Below are 22,599 nucleotides of genomic sequence, written 5' to 3' on the forward strand. Positions count from 1 at the left end.
ACTTCCTTTTGGATAAACAGACATAGTAGGCAAGCATTTTGGAGCTTTCACCTAAATAACTACAGGTGGTGAGATAAGCTGCACAATATAATTGACCTTTCAGTATATTGTTGCACACACACCATCTATTTAGCAAATGCCCTTGTTATCAACAGCAGCCTTTTAAACTCACCTGAGCTAACAGGTATGTGCGCTGGTTACTCTGCTGCGCTTAAAATTTCTTTTTTGGTTTGCTACAATGCCTTTTCTGAAACGTTGTCTCCTTCTGCTGGAACACTGACTTCTTTCATTTAATGCCTGCAGACTATAAAAGAGAACCCAACCCAAAAAGTTTGGTTGATTAGTCTGTGGCATTCTGTTAAACTGTTGCTTATGGCGGTCTCTGTGAGCTTCTCAGCGACATTCAGCCAGCCAGGTATCCTGCCTGCAGTAGATGGAATGTGGCAATGGAACGCTGGCTGCGCGTGTCATAATAGGCTCTGAGCCTTTATATACCTGTGCACAGCAGCAGCCACCTTCAGTCTGCTGCTGGACAGCCAGCAGCAGCAGCAGCAGGAGAGGTATGTAATCAGGAGCCCTCCTGCTAAGGGTAGACAGCTGCTCGTTCCACCCCACCCCCCGCCTTAATTGGTTCTCCTCCCTTCCAACGGTGTTGAGGCGGGTGGGAACAGCAGGGGGTGAAGGTGCTGTGTTTAAAGAGGTGGAGTTATGCAGATCTAAAACGCGTGGATTGCAGCAGCAGCAAGCCGAAAAGTGCAGACATGTAAGGGATCTAGAGGTTGACAACATGTCTTCTTAACGGGAGTCCAGGAGCTCATCTCCACAAATGGACTTTTCAGGATCCTTGGGTGGCTCCGTAGTTTGAAACCAATTCTGGTTATCGCTTCTCGGCCTTTTGGCTAAGATCAAGTGTAGTATCTGTTCTTATCAGTTTAATATCTGATACGTCCCCTATCTGGGGACCATATATTAAATGGATTTTTAGAACAGGGAGATGGAAAAAGAGCTTGCTCTGTCCACTCCACGCATTGACCTGGTATTGCAGTATCTCCAGGACCGGTGCACCCCTTCTTTAATGCAGTTTCTAAAATCAGAAAGAATTGAATTCAATGTTTTTTGTTCATTTTGCTTGTTTGTCGGATTTTGGGATGGACTCTTTGGCTTTGCTTTTCTTCTCCTCATTGGATTTTTCATGTTCAAAGTTGCAGAAGCCAGATTACAAGCTCATTTTGGTTCAACTTCAGCAACTGTGCATTGCATTGCCATGTAATGTGATGCAATGCTATCTTTCTAGCTCTCCCTTTTTACTTCCTTTTGGATAAACAGACATATTAGGCAAGCATTTTGGAGCTTTCACCTAAATAACTACAGGTGGTGAGATAAGCTGCACAATATAATTGACCTTTCAGTATATTGTTGCACACACACCATCTATTTAGCAAATGCCCTTGTTATCAACAGCAGCCTTTTAAACTCACCTGAGCTAACAGGTATGTGCGCTGGTTACTCTGCTGCGCTTAAAATTTCTTTTTTGGTTTGCTACAATGCCTTTTCTGAAACGTTGTCTCCTTCTGCTGGAACACTGACTTCTTTCATTTAATGCCTGCAGACTATAAAAGAGAACCCAACCCAAAAAGTTTGGTTGATTAGTCTGTGGCATTCTGTTAAACTGTTGCTTATGGCGGTCTCTGTGAGCTTCTCAGCGACATTCAGCCAGCCAGGTATCCTGCCTGCAGTAGATGGAATGTGGCAATGGAACGCTGGCTGCGCGTGTCATAATAGGCTCTGAGCCTTTATATACCTGTGCACAGCAGCAGCCACCTTCAGTCTGCTGCTGGACAGCCAGCAGCAGCAGCAGCAGGAGAGGTATGTAATCAGGAGCCCTCCTGCTAAGGGTAGACAGCTGCTCGTTCCACCCCACCCCCCGCCTTAATTGGTTCTCCTCCCTTCCAACGGTGTTGAGGCGGGTGGGAACAGCAGGGGGTGAAGGTGCTGTGTTTAAAGAGGTGGAGTTATGCAGATCTAAAACGCGTGGATTGCAGCAGCAGCAAGCCGAAAAGTGCAGGCATGTAAGGGATCTAGAGGTTGACAACATGTCTTCTTAACGGGAGTCCAGGAGCTCATCTCCACAAATGGACTTTTCAGGATCCTTGGGTGGCTCCGTAGTTTGAAACCAATTCTGGTTATCGCTTCTCGGCCTTTTGGCTAAGATCAAGTGTAGTATCTGTTCTTATCAGTTTAATATCTGATACGTCCCCTATCTGGGGACCATATATTAAATGGATTTTTAGAACAGGGAGATGGAAAAAGAGCTTGCTCTGTCCACTCCACGCATTGACCTGGTATTGCAGTATCTCCAGGACCGGTGCACCCCTTCTTTAATGCAGTTTCTAAAATCAGAAAGAATTGAATTCAATGTTTTTTGTTCATTTTGCTTGTTTGTCGGATTTTGGGATGGACTCTTTGGCTTTGCTTTTCTTCTCCTCATTGGATTTTTCATGTTCAAAGTTGCAGAAGCCAGGTTACAAGCTCATTTTGGTTCAACTTCAGCAACTGTGTATTGCATTGCCATGTAATGTGATGCAATGCTATCTTTCTAGCTCTCCCTTTTTACTTCCTTTTGGATAAACAGACATATTAGGCAAGCATTTTGGAGCTTTCACCTAAATAACTACAGGTGGTGAGATAAGCTGCACAATATAATTGACCTTTCAGTATATTGTTGCACACACACCATCTATTTAGCAAATGCCCTTGTTATCAACAGCAGCCTTTTAAACTCACCTGAGCTAACAGGTATGTGCGCTGGTTACTCTGCTGCGCTTAAAATTTCTTTTTTGGTTTGCTACAATGCCTTTTCTGAAACGTTGTCTCCTTCTGCTGGAACACTGACTTCTTTCATTTAATGCCTGCAGACTATAAAAGAGAACCCAACCCAAAAAGTTTGGTTGATTAGTCTGTGGCATTCTGTTAAACTGTTGCTTATGGCGGTCTCTGTGAGCTTCTCAGCGACATTCAGCCAGCCAGGTATCCTGCCTGCAGTAGATGGAATGTGGCAATGGAACGCTGGCTGCGCGTGTCATAATAGGCTCTGAGCCTTTATATACCTGTGCACAGCAGCAGCCACCTTCAGTCTGCTGCTGGACAGCCAGCAGCAGCAGCAGCAGGAGAGGTATGTAATCAGGAGCCCTCCTGCTAAGGGTAGACAGCTGCTCGTTCCACCACACCCCCCGCCTTAATTGGTTCTCCTCCCTTCCAACGGTGTTGAGGCAGGTGGGAACAGCAGGGGGTGAAGGTGCTGTGTTTAAAGAGGTGGAGTTATGCAGATCTAAAACGCGTGGATTGCAGCAGCAGCAAGCCGAAAAGTGCAGGCATGTAAGGGATCTAGAGGTTGACAACATGTCTTCTTAACGGGAGTCCAGGAGCTCATCTCCACAAATGGACTTTTCAGGATCCTTGGGTGGCTCCGTAGTTTGAAACCAATTCTGGTTATCGCTTCTCGGCCTTTTGGCTAAGATCAAGTGTAGTATCTGTTCTTATCAGTTTAATATCTGATACGTCCCCTATCTGGGGACCATATATTAAATGGATTTTTAGAACAGGGAGATGGAAAAAGAGCTTGCTCTGTCCACTCCACGCATTGACCTGGTATTGCAGTATCTCCAGGACCGGTGCACCCCTTCTTTAATGCAGTTTCTAAAATCAGAAAGAATTGAATTCAATGTTTTTTGTTCATTTTGCTTGTTTGTCGGATTTTGGGATGGACTCTTTGGCTTTGCTTTTCTTCTCCTCATTGGATTTTTCATGTTCAAAGTTGCAGAAGCCAGATTACAAGCTCATTTTGGTTCAACTTCAGCAACTGTGCATTGCATTGCCATGTAATGTGATGCAATGCTATCTTTCTAGCTCTCCCTTTTTACTTCCTTTTGGATAAACAGACATATTAGGCAAGCATTTTGGAGCTTTCACCTAAATAACTACAGGTGGTGAGATAAGCTGCACAATATAATTGACCTTTCAGTATATTGTTGCACACACACCATCTATTTAGCAAATGCCCTTGTTATCAACAGCAGCCTTTTAAACTCACCTGAGCTAACAGGTATGTGCGCTGGTTACTCTGCTGCGCTTAAAATTTCTTTTTTGGTTTGCTACAATGCCTTTTCTGAAACGTTGTCTCCTTCTGCTGGAACACTGACTTCTTTCATTTAATGCCTGCAGACTATAAAAGAGAACCCAACCCAAAAAGTTTGGTTGATTAGTCTGTGGCATTCTGTTAAACTGTTGCTTATGGCGGTCTCTGTGAGCTTCTCAGCGACATTCAGCCAGCCAGGTATCCTGCCTGCAGTAGATGGAATGTGGCAATGGAACGCTGGCTGCGCGTGTCATAATAGGCTCTGAGCCTTTATATACCTGTGCACAGCAGCAGCCACCTTCAGTCTGCTGCTGGACAGCCAGCAGCAGCAGCAGGAGAGGTATGTAATCAGGAGCCCTCCTGCTAAGGGTAGACAGCTGCTCGTTCCACCCCACCCCCCGCCTTAATTGGTTCTCCTCCCTTCCAACGGTGTTGAGGCGGGTGGGAACAGCAGGGGGTGAAGGTGCTGTGTTTAAAGAGGTGGAGTTATGCAGATCTAAAACGCGTGGATTGCAGCAGCAGCAAGCCGAAAAGTGCAGGCATGTAAGGGATCTAGAGGTTGACAACATGTCTTCTTAACGGGAGTCCAGGAGCTCATCTCCACAAATGGACTTTTCAGGATCCTTGGGTGGCTCCGTAGTTTGAAACCAATTCTGGTTATCGCTTCTCGGCCTTTTGGCTAAGATCAAGTGTAGTATCTGTTCTTATCAGTTTAATATCTGATACGTCCCCTATCTGGGGACCATATATTAAATGGATTTTTAGAACAGGGAGATGGAAAAAGAGCTTGCTCTGTCCACTCCACGCATTGACCTGGTATTGCAGTATCTCCAGGACCGGTGCACCCCTTCTTTAATGCAGTTTCTAAAATCAGAAAGAATTGAATTCAATGTTTTTTGTTCATTTTGCTTGTTTGTCGGATTTTGGGATGGACTCCTTGGCTTTGCTTTTCTTCTCCTCATTGGATTTTTCATGTTCAAAGTTGCAGAAGCCAGATTACAAGCTCATTTTGGTTCAACTTCAGCAACTGTGCATTGCATTGCCATGTAATGTGATGCAATGCTATCTTTCTAGCTCTCCCTTTTTACTTCCTTTTGGATAAACAGACATATTAGGCAAGCATTTTGGAGCTTTCACCTAAATAACTACAGGTGGTGAGATAAGCTGCACAATATAATTGACCTTTCAGTATATTGTTGCACACACACCATCTATTTAGCAAATGCCCTTGTTATCAACAGCAGCCTTTTAAACTCACCTGAGCTAACAGGTATGTGCGCTGGTTACTCTGCTGCGCTTAAAATTTCTTTTTTGGTTTGCTACAATGCCTTTTCTGAAACGTTGTCTCCTTCTGCTGGAACACTGACTTCTTTCATTTAATGCCTGCAGACTATAAAAGAGAACCCAACCCAAAAAGTTTGGTTGATTAGTCTGTGGCATTCTGTTAAACTGTTGCTTATGGCGGTCTCTGTGAGCTTCTCAGCGACATTCAGCCAGCCAGGTATCCTGCCTGCAGTAGATGGAATGTGGCAATGGAACGCTGGCTGCGCGTGTCATAATAGGCTCTGAGCCTTTATATACCTGTGCACAGCAGCAGCCACCTTCAGTCTGCTGCTGGACAGCCAGCAGCAGCAGCAGCAGGAGAGGTATGTAATCAGGAGCCCTCCTGCTAAGGGTAGACAGCTGCTCGTTCCACCCCACCCCCCGCCTTAATTGGTTCTCCTCCCTTCCAACGGTGTTGAGGCGGGTGGGAACAGCAGGGGGTGAAGGTGCTGTGTTTAAAGAGGTGGAGTTATGCAGATCTAAAACGCGTGGATTGCAGCAGCAGCAAGCCGAAAAGTGCAGGCATGTAAGGGATCTAGAGGTTGACAACATGTCTTCTTAACGGGAGTCCAGGAGCTCATCTCCACAAATGGACTTTTCAGGATCCTTGGGTGGCTCCGTAGTTTGAAACCAATTCTGGTTATCGCTTCTCGGCCTTTTGGCTAAGATCAAGTGTAGTATCTGTTCTTATCAGTTTAATATCTGATACGTCCCCTATCTGGGGACCATATATTAAATGGATTTTTAGAACAGGGAGATGGAAAAAGAGCTTGCTCTGTCCACTCCACGCATTGACCTGGTATTGCAGTATCTCCAGGACCGGTGCACCCCTTCTTTAATGCAGTTTCTAAAATCAGAAAGAATTGAATTCAATGTTTTTTGTTCATTTTGCTTGTTTGTCGGATTTTGGGATGGACTCTTTGGCTTTGCTTTTCTTCTCCTCATTGGATTTTTCATGTTCAAAGTTGCAGAAGCCAGATTACAAGCTCATTTTGGTTCAACTTCAGCAACTGTGCATTGCATTGCCATGTAATGTGATGCAATGCTATCTTTCTAGCTCTCCCTTTTTACTTCCTTTTGGATAAACAGACATATTAGGCAAGCATTTTGGAGCTTTCACCTAAATAACTACAGGTGGTGAGATAAGCTGCACAATATAATTGACCTTTCAGTATATTGTTGCACACACACCATCTATTTAGCAAATGCCCTTGTTATCAACAGCAGCCTTTTAAACTCACCTGAGCTAACAGGTATGTGCGCTGGTTACTCTGCTGCGCTTAAAATTTCTTTTTTGGTTTGCTACAATGCCTTTTCTGAAACGTTGTCTCCTTCTGCTGGAACACTGACTTCTTTCATTTAATGCCTGCAGACTATAAAAGAGAACCCAACCCAAAAAGTTTGGTTGATTAGTCTGTGGCATTCTGTTAAACTGTTGCTTATGGCGGTCTCTGTGAGCTTCTCAGCGACATTCAGCCAGCCAGGTATCCTGCCTGCAGTAGATGGAATGTGGCAATGGAACGCTGGCTGCGCGTGTCATAATAGGCTCTGAGCCTTTATATACCTGTGCACAGCAGCAGCCACCTTCAGTCTGCTGCTGGACAGCCAGCAGCAGCAGCAGCAGGAGAGGTATGTAATCAGGAGCCCTCCTGCTAAGGGTAGACAGCTGCTCGTTCCACCCCACCCCCCGCCTTAATTGGTTCTCCTCCCTTCCAACGGTGTTGAGGCGGGTGGGAACAGCAGGGGGTGAAGGTGCTGTGTTTAAAGAGGTGGAGTTATGCAGATCTAAAATGCGTGGATTGCAGCAGCAGCAAGCCGAAAAGTGCAGGCATGTAAGGGATCTAGAGGTTGACAACATGTCTTCTTAACGGGAGTCCAGGAGCTCATCTCCACAAATGGACTTTTCAGGATCCTTGGGTGGCTCCGTAGTTTGAAACCAATTCTGGTTATCGCTTCTCGGCCTTTTGGCTAAGATCAAGTGTAGTATCTGTTCTTATCAGTTTAATATCTGATACGTCCCCTATCTGGGGACCATATATTAAATGGATTTTTAGAACAGGGAGATGGAAAAAGAGCTTGCTCTGTCCACTCCACGCATTGACCTGGTATTGCAGTATCTCCAGGACCGGTGCACCCCTTCTTTAATGCAGTTTCTAAAATCAGAAAGAATTGAATTCAATGTTTTTTGTTCATTTTGCTTGTTTGTCGGATTTTGGGATGGACTCTTTGGCTTTGCTTTTCTTCTCCTCATTGGATTTTTCATGTTCAAAGTTGCAGAAGCCAGATTACAAGCTCATTTTGGTTCAACTTCAGCAACTGTGCATTGCATTGCCATGTAATGTGATGCAATGCTATCTTTCTAGCTCTCCCTTTTTACTTCCTTTTGGATAAACAGACATATTAGGCAAGCATTTTGGAGCTTTCACCTAAATAACTACAGGTGGTGAGATAAGCTGCACAATATAATTGACCTTTCAGTATATTGTTGCACACACACCATCTATTTAGCAAATGCCCTTGTTATCAACAGCAGCCTTTTAAACTCACCTGAGCTAACAGGTATGTGCGCTGGTTACTCTGCTGCGCTTAAAATTTCTTTTTTGGTTTGCTACAATGCCTTTTCTGAAACGTTGTCTCCTTCTGCTGGAACACTGACTTCTTTCATTTAATGCCTGCAGACTATAAAAGAGAACCCAACCCAAAAAGTTTGGTTGATTAGTCTGTGGCATTCTGTTAAACTGTTGCTTATGGCGGTCTCTGTGAGCTTCTCAGCGACATTCAGCCAGCCAGGTATCCTGCCTGCAGTAGATGGAATGTGGCAATGGAACGCTGGCTGCGCGTGTCATAATAGGCTCTGAGCCTTTATATACCTGTGCACAGCAGCAGCCACCTTCAGTCTGCTGCTGGACAGCCAGCAGCAGCAGCAGCAGGAGAGGTATGTAATCAGGAGCCCTCCTGCTAAGGGTAGACAGCTGCTCGTTCCACCCCACCCCCCGCCTTAATTGGTTCTCCTCCCTTCCAACGGTGTTGAGGCGGGTGGGAACAGCAGGGGGTGAAGGTGCTGTGTTTAAAGAGGTGGAGTTATGCAGATCTAAAACGCGTGGATTGCAGCAGCAGCAAGCCGAAAAGTGCAGGCATGTAAGGGATCTAGAGGTTGACAACATGTCTTCTTAACGGGAGTCCAGGAGCTCATCTCCACAAATGGACTTTTCAGGATCCTTGGGTGGCTCCGTAGTTTGAAACCAATTCTGGTTATCGCTTCTCGGCCTTTTGGCTAAGATCAAGTGTAGTATCTGTTCTTATCAGTTTAATATCTGATACGTCCCCTATCTGGGGACCATATATTAAATGGATTTTTAGAACAGGGAGATGGAAAAAGAGCTTGCTCTGTCCACTCCACGCATTGACCTGGTATTGCAGTATCTCCAGGACCGGTGCACCCCTTCTTTAATGCAGTTTCTAAAATCAGAAAGAATTGAATTCAATGTTTTTTGTTCATTTTGCTTGTTTGTCGGATTTTGGGATGGACTCTTTGGCTTTGCTTTTCTTCTCCTCATTGGATTTTTCATGTTCAAAGTTGCAGAAGCCAGATTACAAGCTCATTTTGGTTCAACTTCAGCAACTGTGCATTGCATTGCCATGTAATGTGATGCAATGCTATCTTTCTAGCTCTCCCTTTTTACTTCCTTTTGGATAAACAGACATATTAGGCAAGCATTTTGGAGCTTTCACCTAAATAACTACAGGTGGTGAGATAAGCTGCACAATATAATTGACCTTTCAGTATATTGTTGCACACACACCATCTATTTAGCAAATGCCCTTGTTATCAACAGCAGCCTTTTAAACTCACCTGAGCTAACAGGTATGTGCGCTGGTTACTCTGCTGCGCTTAAAATTTCTTTTTTGGTTTGCTACAATGCCTTTTCTGAAACGTTGTCTCCTTCTGCTGGAACACTGACTTCTTTCATTTAATGCCTGCAGACTATAAAAGAGAACCCAACCCAAAAAGTTTGGTTGATTAGTCTGTGGCATTCTGTTAAACTGTTGCTTATGGCGGTCTCTGTGAGCTTCTCAGCGACATTCAGCCAGCCAGGTATCCTGCCTGCAGTAGATGGAATGTGGCAATGGAACGCTGGCTGCGCGTGTCATAATAGGCTCTGAGCCTTTATATACCTGTGCACAGCAGCAGCCACCTTCAGTCTGCTGCTGGACAGCCAGCAGCAGCAGCAGCAGGAGAGGTATGTAATCAGGAGCCCTCCTGCTAAGGGTAGACAGCTGCTCGTTCCACCCCACCCCCCGCCTTAATTGGTTCTCCTCCCTTCCAACGGTGTTGAGGCGGGTGGGAACAGCAGGGGGTGAAGGTGCTGTGTTTAAAGAGGTGGAGTTATGCAGATCTAAAACGCGTGGATTGCAGCAGCAGCAAGCCGAAAAGTGCAGGCATGTAAGGGATCTAGAGGTTGACAACATGTCTTCTTAACGGGAGTCCAGGAGCTCATCTCCACAAATGGACTTTTCAGGATCCTTGGGTGGCTCCGTAGTTTGAAACCAATTCTGGTTATCGCTTCTCGGCCTTTTGGCTAAGATCAAGTGTAGTATCTGTTCTTATCAGTTTAATATCTGATACGTCCCCTATCTGGGGACCATATATTAAATGGATTTTTAGAACAGGGAGATGGAAAAAGAGCTTGCTCTGTCCACTCCACGCATTGACCTGGTATTGCAGTATCTCAAGGACCGGTGCACCCCTTCTTTAATGCAGTTTCTAAAATCAGAAAGAATTGAATTCAATGTTTTTTGTTCATTTTGCTTGTTTGTCGGATTTTGGGATGGACTCTTTGGCTTTGCTTTTCTTCTCCTCATTGGATTTTTCATGTTCAAAGTTGCAGAAGCCAGATTACAAGCTCATTTTGGTTCAACTTCAGCAACTGTGCATTGCATTGCCATGTAATGTGATGCAATGCTATCTTTCTAGCTCTCCCTTTTTACTTCCTTTTGGATAAACAGACATATTAGGCAAGCATTTTGGAGCTTTCACCTAAATAACTACAGGTGGTGAGATAAGCTGCACAATATAATTGACCTTTCAGTATATTGTTGCACACACACCATCTATTTAGCAAATGCCCTTGTTATCAACAGCAGCCTTTTAAACTCACCTGAGCTAACAGGTATGTGCGCTGGTTACTCTGCTGCGCTTAAAATTTCTTTTTTGGTTTGCTACAATGCCTTTTCTGAAACGTTGTCTCCTTCTGCTGGAACACTGACTTCTTTCATTTAATGCCTGCAGACTATAAAAGAGAACCCAACCCAAAAAGTTTGGTTGATTAGTCTGTGGCATTCTGTTAAACTGTTGCTTATGGCGGTCTCTGTGAGCTTCTCAGCGACATTCAGCCAGCCAGGTATCCTGCCTGCAGTAGATGGAATGTGGCAATGGAACGCTGGCTGCGCGTGTCATAATAGGCTCTGAGCCTTTATATACCTGTGCACAGCAGCAGCCACCTTCAGTCTGCTGCTGGACAGCCAGCAGCAGCAGCAGCAGGAGAGGTATGTAATCAGGAGCCCTCCTGCTAAGGGTAGACAGCTGCTCGTTCCACCCCACCCCCCGCCTTAATTGGTTCTCCTCCCTTCCAACGGTGTTGAGGCGGGTGGGAACAGCAGGGGGTGAAGGTGCTGTGTTTAAAGAGGTGGAGTTATGCAGATCTAAAACGCGTGGATTGCAGCAGCAGCAAGCCGAAAAGTGCAGGCATGTAAGGGATCTAGAGGTTGACAACATGTCTTCTTAACGGGAGTCCAGGAGCTCATCTCCACAAATGGACTTTTCAGGATCCTTGGGTGGCTCCGTAGTTTGAAACCAATTCTGGTTATCGCTTCTCGGCCTTTTGGCTAAGATCAAGTGTAGTATCTGTTCTTATCAGTTTAATATCTGATACGTCCCCTATCTGGGGACCATATATTAAATGGATTTTTAGAACAGGGAGATGGAAAAAGAGCTTGCTCTGTCCACTCCACGCATTGACCTGGTATTGCAGTATCTCAAGGACCGGTGCACCCCTTCTTTAATGCAGTTTCTAAAATCAGAAAGAATTGAATTCAATGTTTTTTGTTCATTTTGCTTGTTTGTCGGATTTTGGGATGGACTCTTTGGCTTTGCTTTTCTTCTCCTCATTGGATTTTTCATGTTCAAAGTTGCAGAAGCCAGATTACAAGCTCATTTTGGTTCAACTTCAGCAACTGTGCATTGCATTGCCATGTAATGTGATGCAATGCTATCTTTCTAGCTCTCCCTTTTTACTTCCTTTTGGATAAACAGACATATTAGGCAAGCATTTTGGAGCTTTCACCTAAATAACTACAGGTGGTGAGATAAGCTGCACAATATAATTGACCTTTCAGTATATTGTTGCACACACACCATCTATTTAGCAAATGCCCTTGTTATCAACAGCAGCCTTTTAAACTCACCTGAGCTAACAGGTATGTGCGCTGGTTACTCTGCTGCGCTTAAAATTTCTTTTTTGGTTTGCTACAATGCCTTTTCTGAAACGTTGTCTCCTTCTGCTGGAACACTGACTTCTTTCATTTAATGCCTGCAGACTATAAAAGAGAACCCAACCCAAAAAGTTTGGTTGATTAGTCTGTGGCATTCTGTTAAACTGTTGCTTATGGCGGTCTCTGTGAGCTTCTCAGCGACATTCAGCCAGCCAGGTATCCTGCCTGCAGTAGATGGAATGTGGCAATGGAACGCTGGCTGCGCGTGTCATAATAGGCTCTGAGCCTTTATATACCTGTGCACAGCAGCAGCCACCTTCAGTCTGCTGCTGGACAGCCAGCAGCAGCAGCAGCAGGAGAGGTATGTAATCAGGAGCCCTCCTGCTAAGGGTAGACAGCTGCTCGTTCCACCCCACCCCCCGCCTTAATTGGTTCTCCTCCCTTCCAACGGTGTTGAGGCGGGTGGGAACAGCAGGGGGTGAAGGTGCTGTGTTTAAAGAGGTGGAGTTATGCAGATCTAAAACGCGTGGATTGCAGCAGCAGCAAGCCGAAAAGTGCAGGCATGTAAGGGATCTAGAGGTTGACAACATGTCTTCTTAACGGGAGTCCAGGAGCTCCTCTCCACAAATGGACTTTTCAGGATCCTTGGGTGGCTCCGTAGTTTGAAACCAATTCTGGTTATCGCTTCTCGGCCTTTTGGCTAAGATCAAGTGTAGTATCTGTTCTTATCAGTTTAATATCTGATACGTCCCCTATCTGGGGACCATATATTAAATGGATTTTTAGAACAGGGAGATGGAAAAAGAGCTTGCTCTGTCCACTCCACGCATTGACCTGGTATTGCAGTATCTCCAGGACCTGTGCACCCCTTCTTTAATGCAGTTTCTAAAATCAGAAAGAATTGAATTCAATGTTTTTTGTTCATTTTGCTTGTTTGTCGGATTTTGGGATGGACTCTTTGGCTTTGCTTTTCTTCTCCTCATTGGATTTTTCATGTTCAAAGTTGCAGAAGCCAGATTACAAGCTCAATTTGGTTCAACTTCAGCAACTGTGCATTGCATTGCCATGTAATGTGATGCAATGCTATCTTTCTAGCTCTCCCATTTTACTTCCTTTTGGATAAACAGACATATTAGGCAAGCATTTTGGAGCTTTCACCTAAATAACTACAGGTGGTGAGATAAGCTGCACAATATAATTGACCTTTCAGTATATTGTTGCACACACACCATCTATTTAGCAAATGCCCTTGTTATCAACAGCAGCCTTTTAAACTCACCTGAGCTAACAGGTATGTGCGCTGGTTACTCTGCTGCGCTTAAAATTTCTTTTTTGGTTTGCTACAATGCCTTTTCTGAAACGTTGTCTCCTTCTGCTGGAACACTGACTTCTTTCATTTAATGCCTGCAGACTATAAAAGAGAACCCAACCCAAAAAGTTTGGTTGATTAGTCTGTGGCATTCTGTTAAACTGTTGCTTATGGCGGTCTCTGTGAGCTTCTCAGCGACATTCAGCCAGCCAGGTATCCTGCCTGCAGTAGATGGAATGTGGCAATGGAACGCTGGCTGCGCGTGTCATAATAGGCTCTGAGCCTTTATATACCTGTGCACAGCAGCAGCCACCTTCAGTCTGCTGCTGGACAGCCAGCAGCAGCAGCAGCAGGAGAGGTATGTAATCAGGAGCCCTCCTGCTAAGGGTAGACAGCTGCTCGTTCCACCCCACCCCCCGCCTTAATTGGTTCTCCTCCCTTCCAACGGTGTTGAGGCGGGTGGGAACAGCAGGGGGTGAAGGTGCTGTGTTTAAAGAGGTGGAGTTATGCAGATCTAAAACGCGTGGATTGCAGCAGCAGCAAGCCGAAAAGTGCAGGCATGTAAGGGATCTAGAGGTTGACAACATGTCTTCTTAACGGGAGTCCAGGAGCTCATCTCCACAAATGGACTTTTCAGGATCCTTGGGTGGCTCCGTAGTTTGAAACCAATTCTGGTTATCGCTTCTCGGCCTTTTGGCTAAGATCAAGTGTAGTATCTGTTCTTATCAGTTTAATATCTGATACGTCCCCTATCTGGGGACCATATATTAAATGGATTTTTAGAACAGGGAGATGGAAAAAGAGCTTGCTCTGTCCACTCCACGCATTGACCTGGTATTGCAGTATCTCCAGGACCGGTGCACCCCTTCTTTAATGCAGTTTCTAAAATCAGAAAGAATTGAATTCAATGTTTTTTGTTCATTTTGCTTGTTTGTCGGATTTTGGGATGGACTCTTTGGCTTTGCTTTTCTTCTCCTCATTGGATTTTTCATGTTCAAAGTTGCAGAAGCCAGATTACAAGCTCATTTTGGTTCAACTTCAGCAACTGTGCATTGCATTGCCATGTAATGTGATGCAATGCTATCTTTCTAGCTCTCCCTTTTTACTTCCTTTTGGATAAACAGACATATTAGGCAAGCATTTTGGAGCTTTCACCTAAATAACTACAGGTGGTGAGATAAGCTGCACAATATAATTGACCTTTCAGTATATTGTTGCACACACACCATCTATTTAGCAAATGCCCTTGTTATCAACAGCAGCCTTTTAAACTCACCTGAGCTAACAGGTATGTGCGCTGGTTACTCTGCTGCGCTTAATATTTCTTTTTTGGTTTGCTACAATGCCTTTTCTGAAACGTTGTCTCCTTCTGCTGGAACACTGACTTCTTTCATTTAATGCCTGCAGACTATAAAAGAGAACCCAACCCAAAAAGTTTGGTTGATTAGTCTGTGGCATTCTGTTAAACTGTTGCTTATGGCGGTCTCTGTGAGCTTCTCAGCGACATTCTGCCAGCCAGGTATCCTGCCTGCAGTAGATGGAATGTGGCAATGGAACGCTGGCTGCGCGTGTCATAATAGGCTCTGAGCCTTTATATACCTGTGCACAGCAGCAGCCACCTTCAGTCTGCTGCTGGACAGCCAGCAGCAGCAGCAGGAGAGGTATGTAATCAGGAGCCCTCCTGCTAAGGGTAGACAGCTGCTCGTTCCACCCCACCCCCCGCCTTAATTGGTTCTCCTCCCTTCCAACGGTGTTGAGGCGGGTGGGAACAGCAGGGGGTGAAGGTGCTGTGTTTAAAGAGGTGGAGTTATGCAGATCTAAAACGCGTGGATTGCAGCAGCAGCAAGCCGAAAAGTGCAGGCATGTAAGGGATCTAGAGGTTGACAACATGTCTTCTTAACGGGAGTCCAGGAGCTCATCTCCACAAATGGACTTTTCAGGATCCTTGGGTGGCTCCGTAGTTTGAAACCAATTCTGGTTATCGCTTCTCGGCCTTTTGGCTAAGATCAAGTGTAGTATCTGTTCTTATCAGTTTAATATCTGATACGTCCCCTATCTGGGGACCATATATTAAATGGATTTTTAGAACAGGGAGATGGAAAAAGAGCTTGCTCTGTCCACTCCACGCATTGACCTGGTATTGCAGTATCTCCAGGACCGGTGCACCCCTTCTTTAATGCAGTTTCTAAAATCAGAAAGAATTGAATTCAATGTTTTTTGTTCATTTTGCTTGTTTGTCGGATTTTGGGATGGACTCTTTGGCTTTGCTTTTCTTCTCCTCATTGGATTTTCATGTTCAAAGTTGCAGAAGCCAGATTACAAGCTCATTTTGGTTCAACTTCAGCAACTGTGCATTGCATTGCCATGTAATGTGATGCAATGCTATCTTTCTAGCTCTCCCTTTTTACTTCCTTTTGGATAAACAGACATATTAGGCAAGCATTTTGGAGCTTTCACCTAAATAACTACAGGTGGTGAGATAAGCTGCACAATATAATTGACCTTTCAGTATATTGTTGCACACACACCATCTATTTAGCAAATGCCCTTGTTATCAACAGCAGCCTTTTAAACTCACCTGAGCTAACAGGTATGTGCGCTGGTTACTCTGCTGCGCTTAAAATTTCTTTTTTGGTTTGCTACAATGCCTTTTCTGAAACGTTGTCTCCTTCTGCTGGAACACTGACTTCTTTCATTTAATGCCTGCAGACTATAAAAGAGAACCCAACCCAAAAAGTTTGGTTGATTAGTCTGTGGCATTCTGTTAAACTGTTGCTTATGGCGGTCTCTGTGAGCTTCTCAGCGACATTCTGCCAGCCAGGTATCCTGCCTGCAGTAGATGGAATGTGGCAATGGAACGCTGGCTGCGCGTGTCATAATAGGCTCTGAGCCTTTATATACCTGTGCACAGCAGCAGCCACCTTCAGTCTGCTGCTGGACAGCCAGCAGCAGCAGCAGCAGGAGAGGTATGTAATCAGGAGCCCTCCTGCTAAGGGTAGACAGCTGCTCGTTCCACCCCACCCCCCGCCTTAATTGGTTCTCCTCCCTTCCAACGGTGTTGAGGCGGGTGGGAACAGCAGGGGGTGAAGGTGCTGTGTTTAAAGAGGTGGAGTTATGCAGATCTAAAACGCGTGGATTGCAGCAGCAGCAAGCCGAAAAGTGCAGGCATGTAAGGGATCTAGAGGTTGACAACATGTCTTCTTAACGGGAGTCCAGGAGCTCATCTCCACAAATGGACTTTTCAGGATCCTTGGGTGGCTCCGTAGTTTGAAACCAATTCTGGTTATCGCTTCTCGGCCTTTTGGCTAAGATCAAGTGTAGTATCTGTTCTTATCAGTTTAATATCTGATACGTCCCCTATCTGGGGACCATATATTAAATGGATTTTTAGAACAGGGAGATGGAAAAAGAGCTTGCTCTGTCCACTCCACGCATTGACCTGGTATTGCAGTATCTCCAGGACCGGTGCACCCCTTCTTTAATGCAGTTTCTAAAATCAGAAAGAATTGAATTCAATGTTTTTTGTTCATTTTGCTTGTTTGTCGGATTTTGGGATGGACTCTTTGGCTTTGCTTTTCTTCTCCTCATTGGATTTTTCATGTTCAAAGTTGCAGAAGCCAGATTACAAGCTCATTTTGGTTCAACTTCAGCAACTGTGCATTGCATTGCCATGTAATGTGATGCAATGCTATCTTTCTAGCTCTCCCTTTTTACTTCCTTTTGGATAAACAGACATATTAGGCAAGCATTTTGGAGCTTTCACCTAAATAACTACAGGTGGTGAGATAAGCTGCACAATATAATTGACCTTTCAGTATATTGTTGCACACACACCATCTATTTAGCAAATGCCCTTGTTATCAACAGCAGCCTTTTAAACTCACCTGAGCTAACAGGTATGTGCGCTGGTTACTCTGCTGCGCTTAAAATTTCTTTTTTGGTTTGCTACAATGCCTTTTCTGAAACGTTGTCTCCTTCTGCTGGAACACTGACTTCTTTCATTTAATGCCTGCAGACTATAAAAGAGAACCCAACCCAAAAAGTTTGGTTGATTAGTCTGTGGCATTCTGTTAAACTGTTGCTTATGGCGGTCTCTGTGAGCTTCTCAGCGACATTCAGCCAGCCAGGTATCCTGCCTGCAGTAGATGGAATGTGGCAATGGAACGCTGGCTGCGCGTGTCATAATAGGCTCTGAGCCTTTATATACCTGTGCACAGCAGCAGCCACCTTCAGTCTGCTGCTGGACAGCCAGCAGCAGCAGCAGCAGGAGAGGTATGTAATCAGGAGCCCTCCTGCTAAGGGTAGACAGCTGCTCGTTCCACCCCACCCCCCGCCTTAATTGGTTCTCCTCCCTTCCAACGGTGTTGAGGCGGGTGGGAACAGCAGGGGGTGAAGGTGCTGTGTTTAAAGAGGTGGAGTTATGCAGATCTAAAACGCGTGGATTGCAGCAGCAGCAAGCCGAAAAGTGCAGGCATGTAAGGGATCTAGAGGTTGACAACATGTCTTCTTAACGGGAGTCCAGGAGCTCATCTCCACAAATGGACTTTTCAGGATCCTTGGGTGGCTCCGTAGTTTGAAACCAATTCTGGTTATCGCTTCTCGGCCTTTTGGCTAAGATCAAGTGTAGTATCTGTTCTTATCAGTTTAATATCTGATACGTCCCCTATCTGGGGACCATATATTAAATGGATTTTTAGAACAGGGAGATGGAAAAAGAGCTTGCTCTGTCCACTCCACGCATTGACCTGGTATTGCAGTATCTCCAGGACCGGTGCACCCCTTCTTTAATGCAGTTTCTAAAATCAGAAAGAATTGAATTCAATGTTTTTTGTTCATTTTGCTTGTTTGTCGGATTTTGGGATGGACTCTTTGGCTTTGCTTTTCTTCTCCTCATTGGATTTTTCATGTTCAAAGTTGCAGAAGCCAGATTACAAGCTCATTTTGGTTCAACTTCAGCAACTGTGCATTGCATTGCCATGTAATGTGATGCAATGCTATCTTTCTAGCTCTCCCTTTTTACTTCCTTTTGGATAAACAGACATATTAGGCAAGCATTTTGGAGCTTTCACCTAAATAACTACAGGTGGTGAGATAAGCTGCACAATATAATTGACCTTTCAGTATATTGTTGCACACACACCATCTATTTAGCAAATGCCCTTGTTATCAACAGCAGCCTTTTAAACTCACCTGAGCTAACAGGTATGTGCGCTGGTTACTCTGCTGCGCTTAAAATTTCTTTTTTGGTTTGCTACAATGCCTTTTCTGAAACGTTGTCTCCTTCTGCTGGAACACTGACTTCTTTCATTTAATGCCTGCAGACTATAAAAGAGAACCCAACCCAAAAAGTTTGGTTGATTAGTCTGTGGCATTCTGTTAAACTGTTGCTTATGGCGGTCTCTGTGAGCTTCTCAGCGACATTCAGCCAGCCAGGTATCCTGCCTGCAGTAGATGGAATGTGGCAATGGAACGCTGGCTGCGCGTGTCATAATAGGCTCTGAGCCTTTATATACCTGTGCACAGCAGCAGCCACCTTCAGTCTGCTGCTGGACAGCCAGCAGCAGCAGCAGCAGGAGAGGTATGTAATCAGGAGCCCTCCTGCTAAGGGTAGACAGCTGCTCGTTCCACCCCACCCCCCGCCTTAATTGGTTCTCCTCCCTTCCAACGGTGTTGAGGCGGGTGGGAACAGCAGGGGGTGAAGGTGCTGTGTTTAAAGAGGTGGAGTTATGCAGATCTAAAACGCGTGGATTGCAGCAGCAGCAAGCCGAAAAGTGCAGGCATGTAAGGGATCTAGAGGTTGACAACATGTCTTCTTAACGGGAGTCCAGGAGCTCATCTCCACAAATGGACTTTTCAGGATCCTTGAGTGGCTCCGTAGTTTGAAACCAATTCTGGTTGTCGCTTCTCGGCCTTTTGGCTAAGATCAAGTGTAGTATCTGTTCTTATCAGTTTAATATCTGATACGTCCCCTATCTGGGGACCATATATTAAATGGATTTTTAGAACAGGGAGATGGAAAAAGAGCTTGCTCTGTCCACTCCACGCATTGACCTGGTATTGCAGTATCTCCAGGACCGGTGCACCCCTTCTTTAATGCAGTTTCTAAAATCAGAAAGAATTGAATTCAATGTTTTTTGTTCATTTTGCTTGTTTGTCGGATTTGGGGATGGACTCTTTGGCTTTGCTTTTCTTCTCCTCATTGGATTTTTCATGTTCAAAGTTGCAGAAGCCAGATTACAAGCTCATTTTGGTTCAACTTCAGCAACTGTGCATTGCATTGCCATGTAATGTGATGCAATGCTATCTTTCTAGCTCTCCCTTTTTACTTCCTTTTGGATAAACAGACATATTAGGCAAGCATTTTGGAGCTTTCACCTAAATAACTACAGGTGGTGAGATAAGCTGCACAATATAATTGACCTTTCAGTATATTGTTGCACACACACCATCTATTTAGCAAATGCCCTTGTTATCAACAGCAGCCTTTTAAACTCACCTGAGCTAACAGGTATGTGCGCTGGTTACTCTGCTGCGCTTAAAATTTCTTTTTTGGTTTGCTACAATGCCTTTTCTGAAACGTTGTCTCCTTCTGCTGGAACACTGACTTCTTTCATTTAATGCCTGCAGACTATAAAAGAGAACCCAACCCAAAAAGTTTGGTTGATTAGTCTGTGGCATTCTGTTAAACTGTTGCTTATGGCGGTCTCTGTGAGCTTCTCCAGCCAGCCAGGTATCCTGCCTGCAGTAGATGGAATGTGGCAATGGAACGCTGGCTGCGCGTGTCATAATAGGCTCTGAGCCTTTATATACCTGTGCACAGCAGCAGCCACCTTCAGTCTGCTGCTGGACAGCCAGCAGCAGCAGCAGCAGGAGAGGTATGTAATCAGGAGCCCTCCTGCTAAGGGTAGACAGCTGCTCGTTCCACCCCACCCCCCGCCTTAATTGGTTCTCCTCCCTTCCAACGGTGTTGAGGCGGGTGGGGACAGCAGGGGGTGAAGGTGCTGTGTTTAAAGAGGTGGAGTTATGCAGATCTAAAACGCGTGGATTGCAGCAGCAGCAAGCCGAAAAGTGCAGGCATGTAAGGGATCTAGAGGTTGACAACATGTCTTCTTAACGGGAGTCCAGGAGCTCATCTCCACAAATGGACTTTTCAGGATCCTTGGGTGGCTCCGTAGTTTGAAACCAATTCTGGTTATCGCTTCTCGGCCTTTTGGCTAAGATCAAGTGTAGTATCTGTTCTTATCAGTTTAATATCTGATACGTCCCCTATCTGGGGACCATATATTAAATGGATTTTTAGAACAGGGAGATGGAAAAAGAGCTTGCTCTGTCCACTCCACGCATTGACCTGGTATTGCAGTATCTCCAGGACCGGTGCACCCCTTCTTTAATGCAGTTTCTAAAATCAGAAAGAATTGAATTCAATGTTTTTTGTTCATTTTGCTTGTTTGTCGGATTTTGGGATGGACTCTTTGGCTTTGCTTTTCTTCTCCTCATTGGATTTTTCATGTTCAAAGTTGCAGAAGCCAGATTACAAGCTCATTTTGGTTCAACTTCAGCAACTGTGCATTGCATTGCCATGTAATGTGATGCAATGCTATCTTTCTAGCTCTCCCTTTTTACTTCCTTTTGGATAAACAGACATATTAGGCAAGCATTTTGGAGCTTTCACCTAAATAACTACAGGTGGTGAGATAAGCTGCACAATATAATTGACCTTTCAGTATATTGTTGCACACACACCATCTATTTAGCAAATGCCCTTGTTATCAACAGCAGCCTTTTAAACTCACCTGAGCTAACAGGTATGTGCGCTGGTTACTCTGCTGCGCTTAAAATTTCTTTTTTGGTTTGCTACAATGCCTTTTCTGAAACGTTGTCTCCTTCTGCTGGAACACTGACTTCTTTCATTTAATGCCTGCAGACTATAAAAGAGAACCCAACCCAAAAAGTTTGGTTGATTAGTCTGTGGCATTCTGTTAAACTGTTGCTTATGGCGGTCTCTGTGAGCTTCTCAGCGACATTCAGCCAGCCAGGTATCCTGCCTGCAGTAGATGGAATGTGGCAATGGAACGCTGGCTGCGCGTGTCATAATAGGCTCTGAGCCTTTATATACCTGTGCACAGCAGCAGCCACCTTCAGTCTGCTGCTGGACAGCCAGCAGCAGCAGCAGCAGGAGAGGTATGTAATCAGGAGCCCTCCTGCTAAGGGTAGACAGCTGCTCGTTCCACCCCACCCCCCGCCTTAATTGGTTCTCCTCCCTTCCAACGGTGTTGAGGCGGGTGGGAACAGCAGGGGGTGAAGGTGCTGTGTTTAAAGAGGTGGAGTTATGCAGATCTAAAACGCGTGGATTGCAGCAGCAGCAAGCCGAAAAGTGCAGGCATGTAAGGGATCTAGAGGTTGACAACATGTCTTCTTAACGGGAGTCCAGGAGCTCATCTCCACAAATGGACTTTTCAGGATCCTTGAGTGGCTCCGTAGTTTGAAACCAATTCTGGTTATCGCTTCTCGGCCTTTTGGCTAAGATCAAGTGTAGTATCTGTTCTTATCAGTTTAATATCTGATACGTCCCCTATCTGGGGACCATATATTAAATGGATTTTTAGAACAGGGAGATGGAAAAAGAGCTTGCTCTGTCCACTCCACGCATTGACCTGGTATTGCAGTATCTCCAGGACCGGTGCACCCCTTCTTTAATGCAGTTTCTAAAATCAGAAAGAATTGAATTCAATGTTTTTTGTTCATTTTGCTTGTTTGTCGGATTTGGGGATGGACTCTTTGGCTTTGCTTTTCTTCTCCTCATTGGATTTTTCATGTTCAAAGTTGCAGAAGCCAGATTACAAGCTCATTTTGGTTCAACTTCAGCAACTGTGCATTGCATTGCCATGTAATGTGATGCAATGCTATCTTTCTAGCTCTCCCTTTTTACTTCCTTTTGGATAAACAGACATATTAGGCAAGCATTTTGGAGCTTTCACCTAAATAACTACAGGTGGTGAGATAAGCTGCACAATATAATTGACCTTTCAGTATATTGTTGCACACACACCATCTATTTAGCAAATGCCCTTGTTATCAACAGCAGCCTTTTAAACTCACCTGAGCTAACAGGTATGTGCGCTGGTTACTCTGCTGCGCTTAAAATTTCTTTTTTGGTTTGCTACAATGCCTTTTCTGAAACGTTGTCTCCTTCTGCTGGAACACTGACTTCTTTCATTTAATGCCTGCAGACTATAAAAGAGAACCCAACCCAAAAAGTTTGGTTGATTAGTCTGTGGCATTCTGTTAAACTGTTGCTTATGGCGGTCTCTGTGAGCTTCTCCAGCCAGCCAGGTATCCT

The 22,599-nt window shown here is 44.9% G+C and overlaps 17 non-coding genes across 17 annotated transcripts; all 17 read left to right on the top strand.

The window, feature by feature from the left end:
• The first annotated feature begins 879 nt into the window (after window positions 1-879).
• LOC141202742 (U2 spliceosomal RNA) lies at window positions 880-1,070 on the top strand. The gene has a single exon (XR_012273898.1). It is a non-coding gene; the product is annotated as a U2 spliceosomal RNA (small nuclear RNA).
• Window positions 1,071-2,185: 1,115 nt separating this feature from the next.
• LOC141202743 (U2 spliceosomal RNA) lies at window positions 2,186-2,376 on the top strand. The gene has a single exon (XR_012273899.1). It is a non-coding gene; the product is annotated as a U2 spliceosomal RNA (small nuclear RNA).
• A 1,115-nt stretch (window positions 2,377-3,491) lies between these two features.
• On the top strand, window positions 3,492-3,682 carry LOC141202745 (U2 spliceosomal RNA). Its single transcript, XR_012273900.1, has one exon. It is a non-coding gene; the product is annotated as a U2 spliceosomal RNA (small nuclear RNA).
• Window positions 3,683-4,794: 1,112 nt separating this feature from the next.
• Window positions 4,795-4,985, top strand: LOC141202747 (U2 spliceosomal RNA). The gene has a single exon (XR_012273902.1). It is a non-coding gene; the product is annotated as a U2 spliceosomal RNA (small nuclear RNA).
• Window positions 4,986-6,100: 1,115 nt separating this feature from the next.
• On the top strand, window positions 6,101-6,291 carry LOC141202748 (U2 spliceosomal RNA). Its single transcript, XR_012273903.1, has one exon. It is a non-coding gene; the product is annotated as a U2 spliceosomal RNA (small nuclear RNA).
• Window positions 6,292-7,406: 1,115 nt separating this feature from the next.
• On the top strand, window positions 7,407-7,597 carry LOC141202749 (U2 spliceosomal RNA). The gene has a single exon (XR_012273904.1). It is a non-coding gene; the product is annotated as a U2 spliceosomal RNA (small nuclear RNA).
• A 1,115-nt stretch (window positions 7,598-8,712) lies between these two features.
• LOC141202750 (U2 spliceosomal RNA) lies at window positions 8,713-8,903 on the top strand. The gene has a single exon (XR_012273905.1). It is a non-coding gene; the product is annotated as a U2 spliceosomal RNA (small nuclear RNA).
• Window positions 8,904-10,018: 1,115 nt separating this feature from the next.
• LOC141202419 (U2 spliceosomal RNA) lies at window positions 10,019-10,209 on the top strand. The gene has a single exon (XR_012273692.1). It is a non-coding gene; the product is annotated as a U2 spliceosomal RNA (small nuclear RNA).
• A 1,115-nt stretch (window positions 10,210-11,324) lies between these two features.
• Window positions 11,325-11,515, top strand: LOC141202420 (U2 spliceosomal RNA). Its single transcript, XR_012273693.1, has one exon. It is a non-coding gene; the product is annotated as a U2 spliceosomal RNA (small nuclear RNA).
• A 1,115-nt stretch (window positions 11,516-12,630) lies between these two features.
• On the top strand, window positions 12,631-12,821 carry LOC141202289 (U2 spliceosomal RNA). The gene has a single exon (XR_012273567.1). It is a non-coding gene; the product is annotated as a U2 spliceosomal RNA (small nuclear RNA).
• Window positions 12,822-13,936: 1,115 nt separating this feature from the next.
• On the top strand, window positions 13,937-14,127 carry LOC141202751 (U2 spliceosomal RNA). Its single transcript, XR_012273906.1, has one exon. It is a non-coding gene; the product is annotated as a U2 spliceosomal RNA (small nuclear RNA).
• A 1,112-nt stretch (window positions 14,128-15,239) lies between these two features.
• On the top strand, window positions 15,240-15,430 carry LOC141202753 (U2 spliceosomal RNA). Its single transcript, XR_012273908.1, has one exon. It is a non-coding gene; the product is annotated as a U2 spliceosomal RNA (small nuclear RNA).
• Window positions 15,431-16,544: 1,114 nt separating this feature from the next.
• LOC141202754 (U2 spliceosomal RNA) lies at window positions 16,545-16,735 on the top strand. Its single transcript, XR_012273909.1, has one exon. It is a non-coding gene; the product is annotated as a U2 spliceosomal RNA (small nuclear RNA).
• A 1,115-nt stretch (window positions 16,736-17,850) lies between these two features.
• Window positions 17,851-18,041, top strand: LOC141202755 (U2 spliceosomal RNA). Its single transcript, XR_012273910.1, has one exon. It is a non-coding gene; the product is annotated as a U2 spliceosomal RNA (small nuclear RNA).
• Window positions 18,042-19,156: 1,115 nt separating this feature from the next.
• LOC141202303 (U2 spliceosomal RNA) lies at window positions 19,157-19,347 on the top strand. Its single transcript, XR_012273580.1, has one exon. It is a non-coding gene; the product is annotated as a U2 spliceosomal RNA (small nuclear RNA).
• Window positions 19,348-20,453: 1,106 nt separating this feature from the next.
• On the top strand, window positions 20,454-20,644 carry LOC141202756 (U2 spliceosomal RNA). Its single transcript, XR_012273911.1, has one exon. It is a non-coding gene; the product is annotated as a U2 spliceosomal RNA (small nuclear RNA).
• Window positions 20,645-21,759: 1,115 nt separating this feature from the next.
• Window positions 21,760-21,950, top strand: LOC141202757 (U2 spliceosomal RNA). The gene has a single exon (XR_012273912.1). It is a non-coding gene; the product is annotated as a U2 spliceosomal RNA (small nuclear RNA).
• The last annotated feature ends 649 nt before the right edge of the window (window positions 21,951-22,599 follow it).

This window comes from Phyllobates terribilis, unplaced genomic scaffold (genome assembly GCF_046119375.1).
Source record: "Phyllobates terribilis strain yellow unplaced genomic scaffold, ASM4611937v1 Scaffold_123__1_contigs__length_5148117, whole genome shotgun sequence".
NCBI classification, from domain to species: domain Eukaryota; kingdom Metazoa; phylum Chordata; class Amphibia; order Anura; family Dendrobatidae; genus Phyllobates; species Phyllobates terribilis.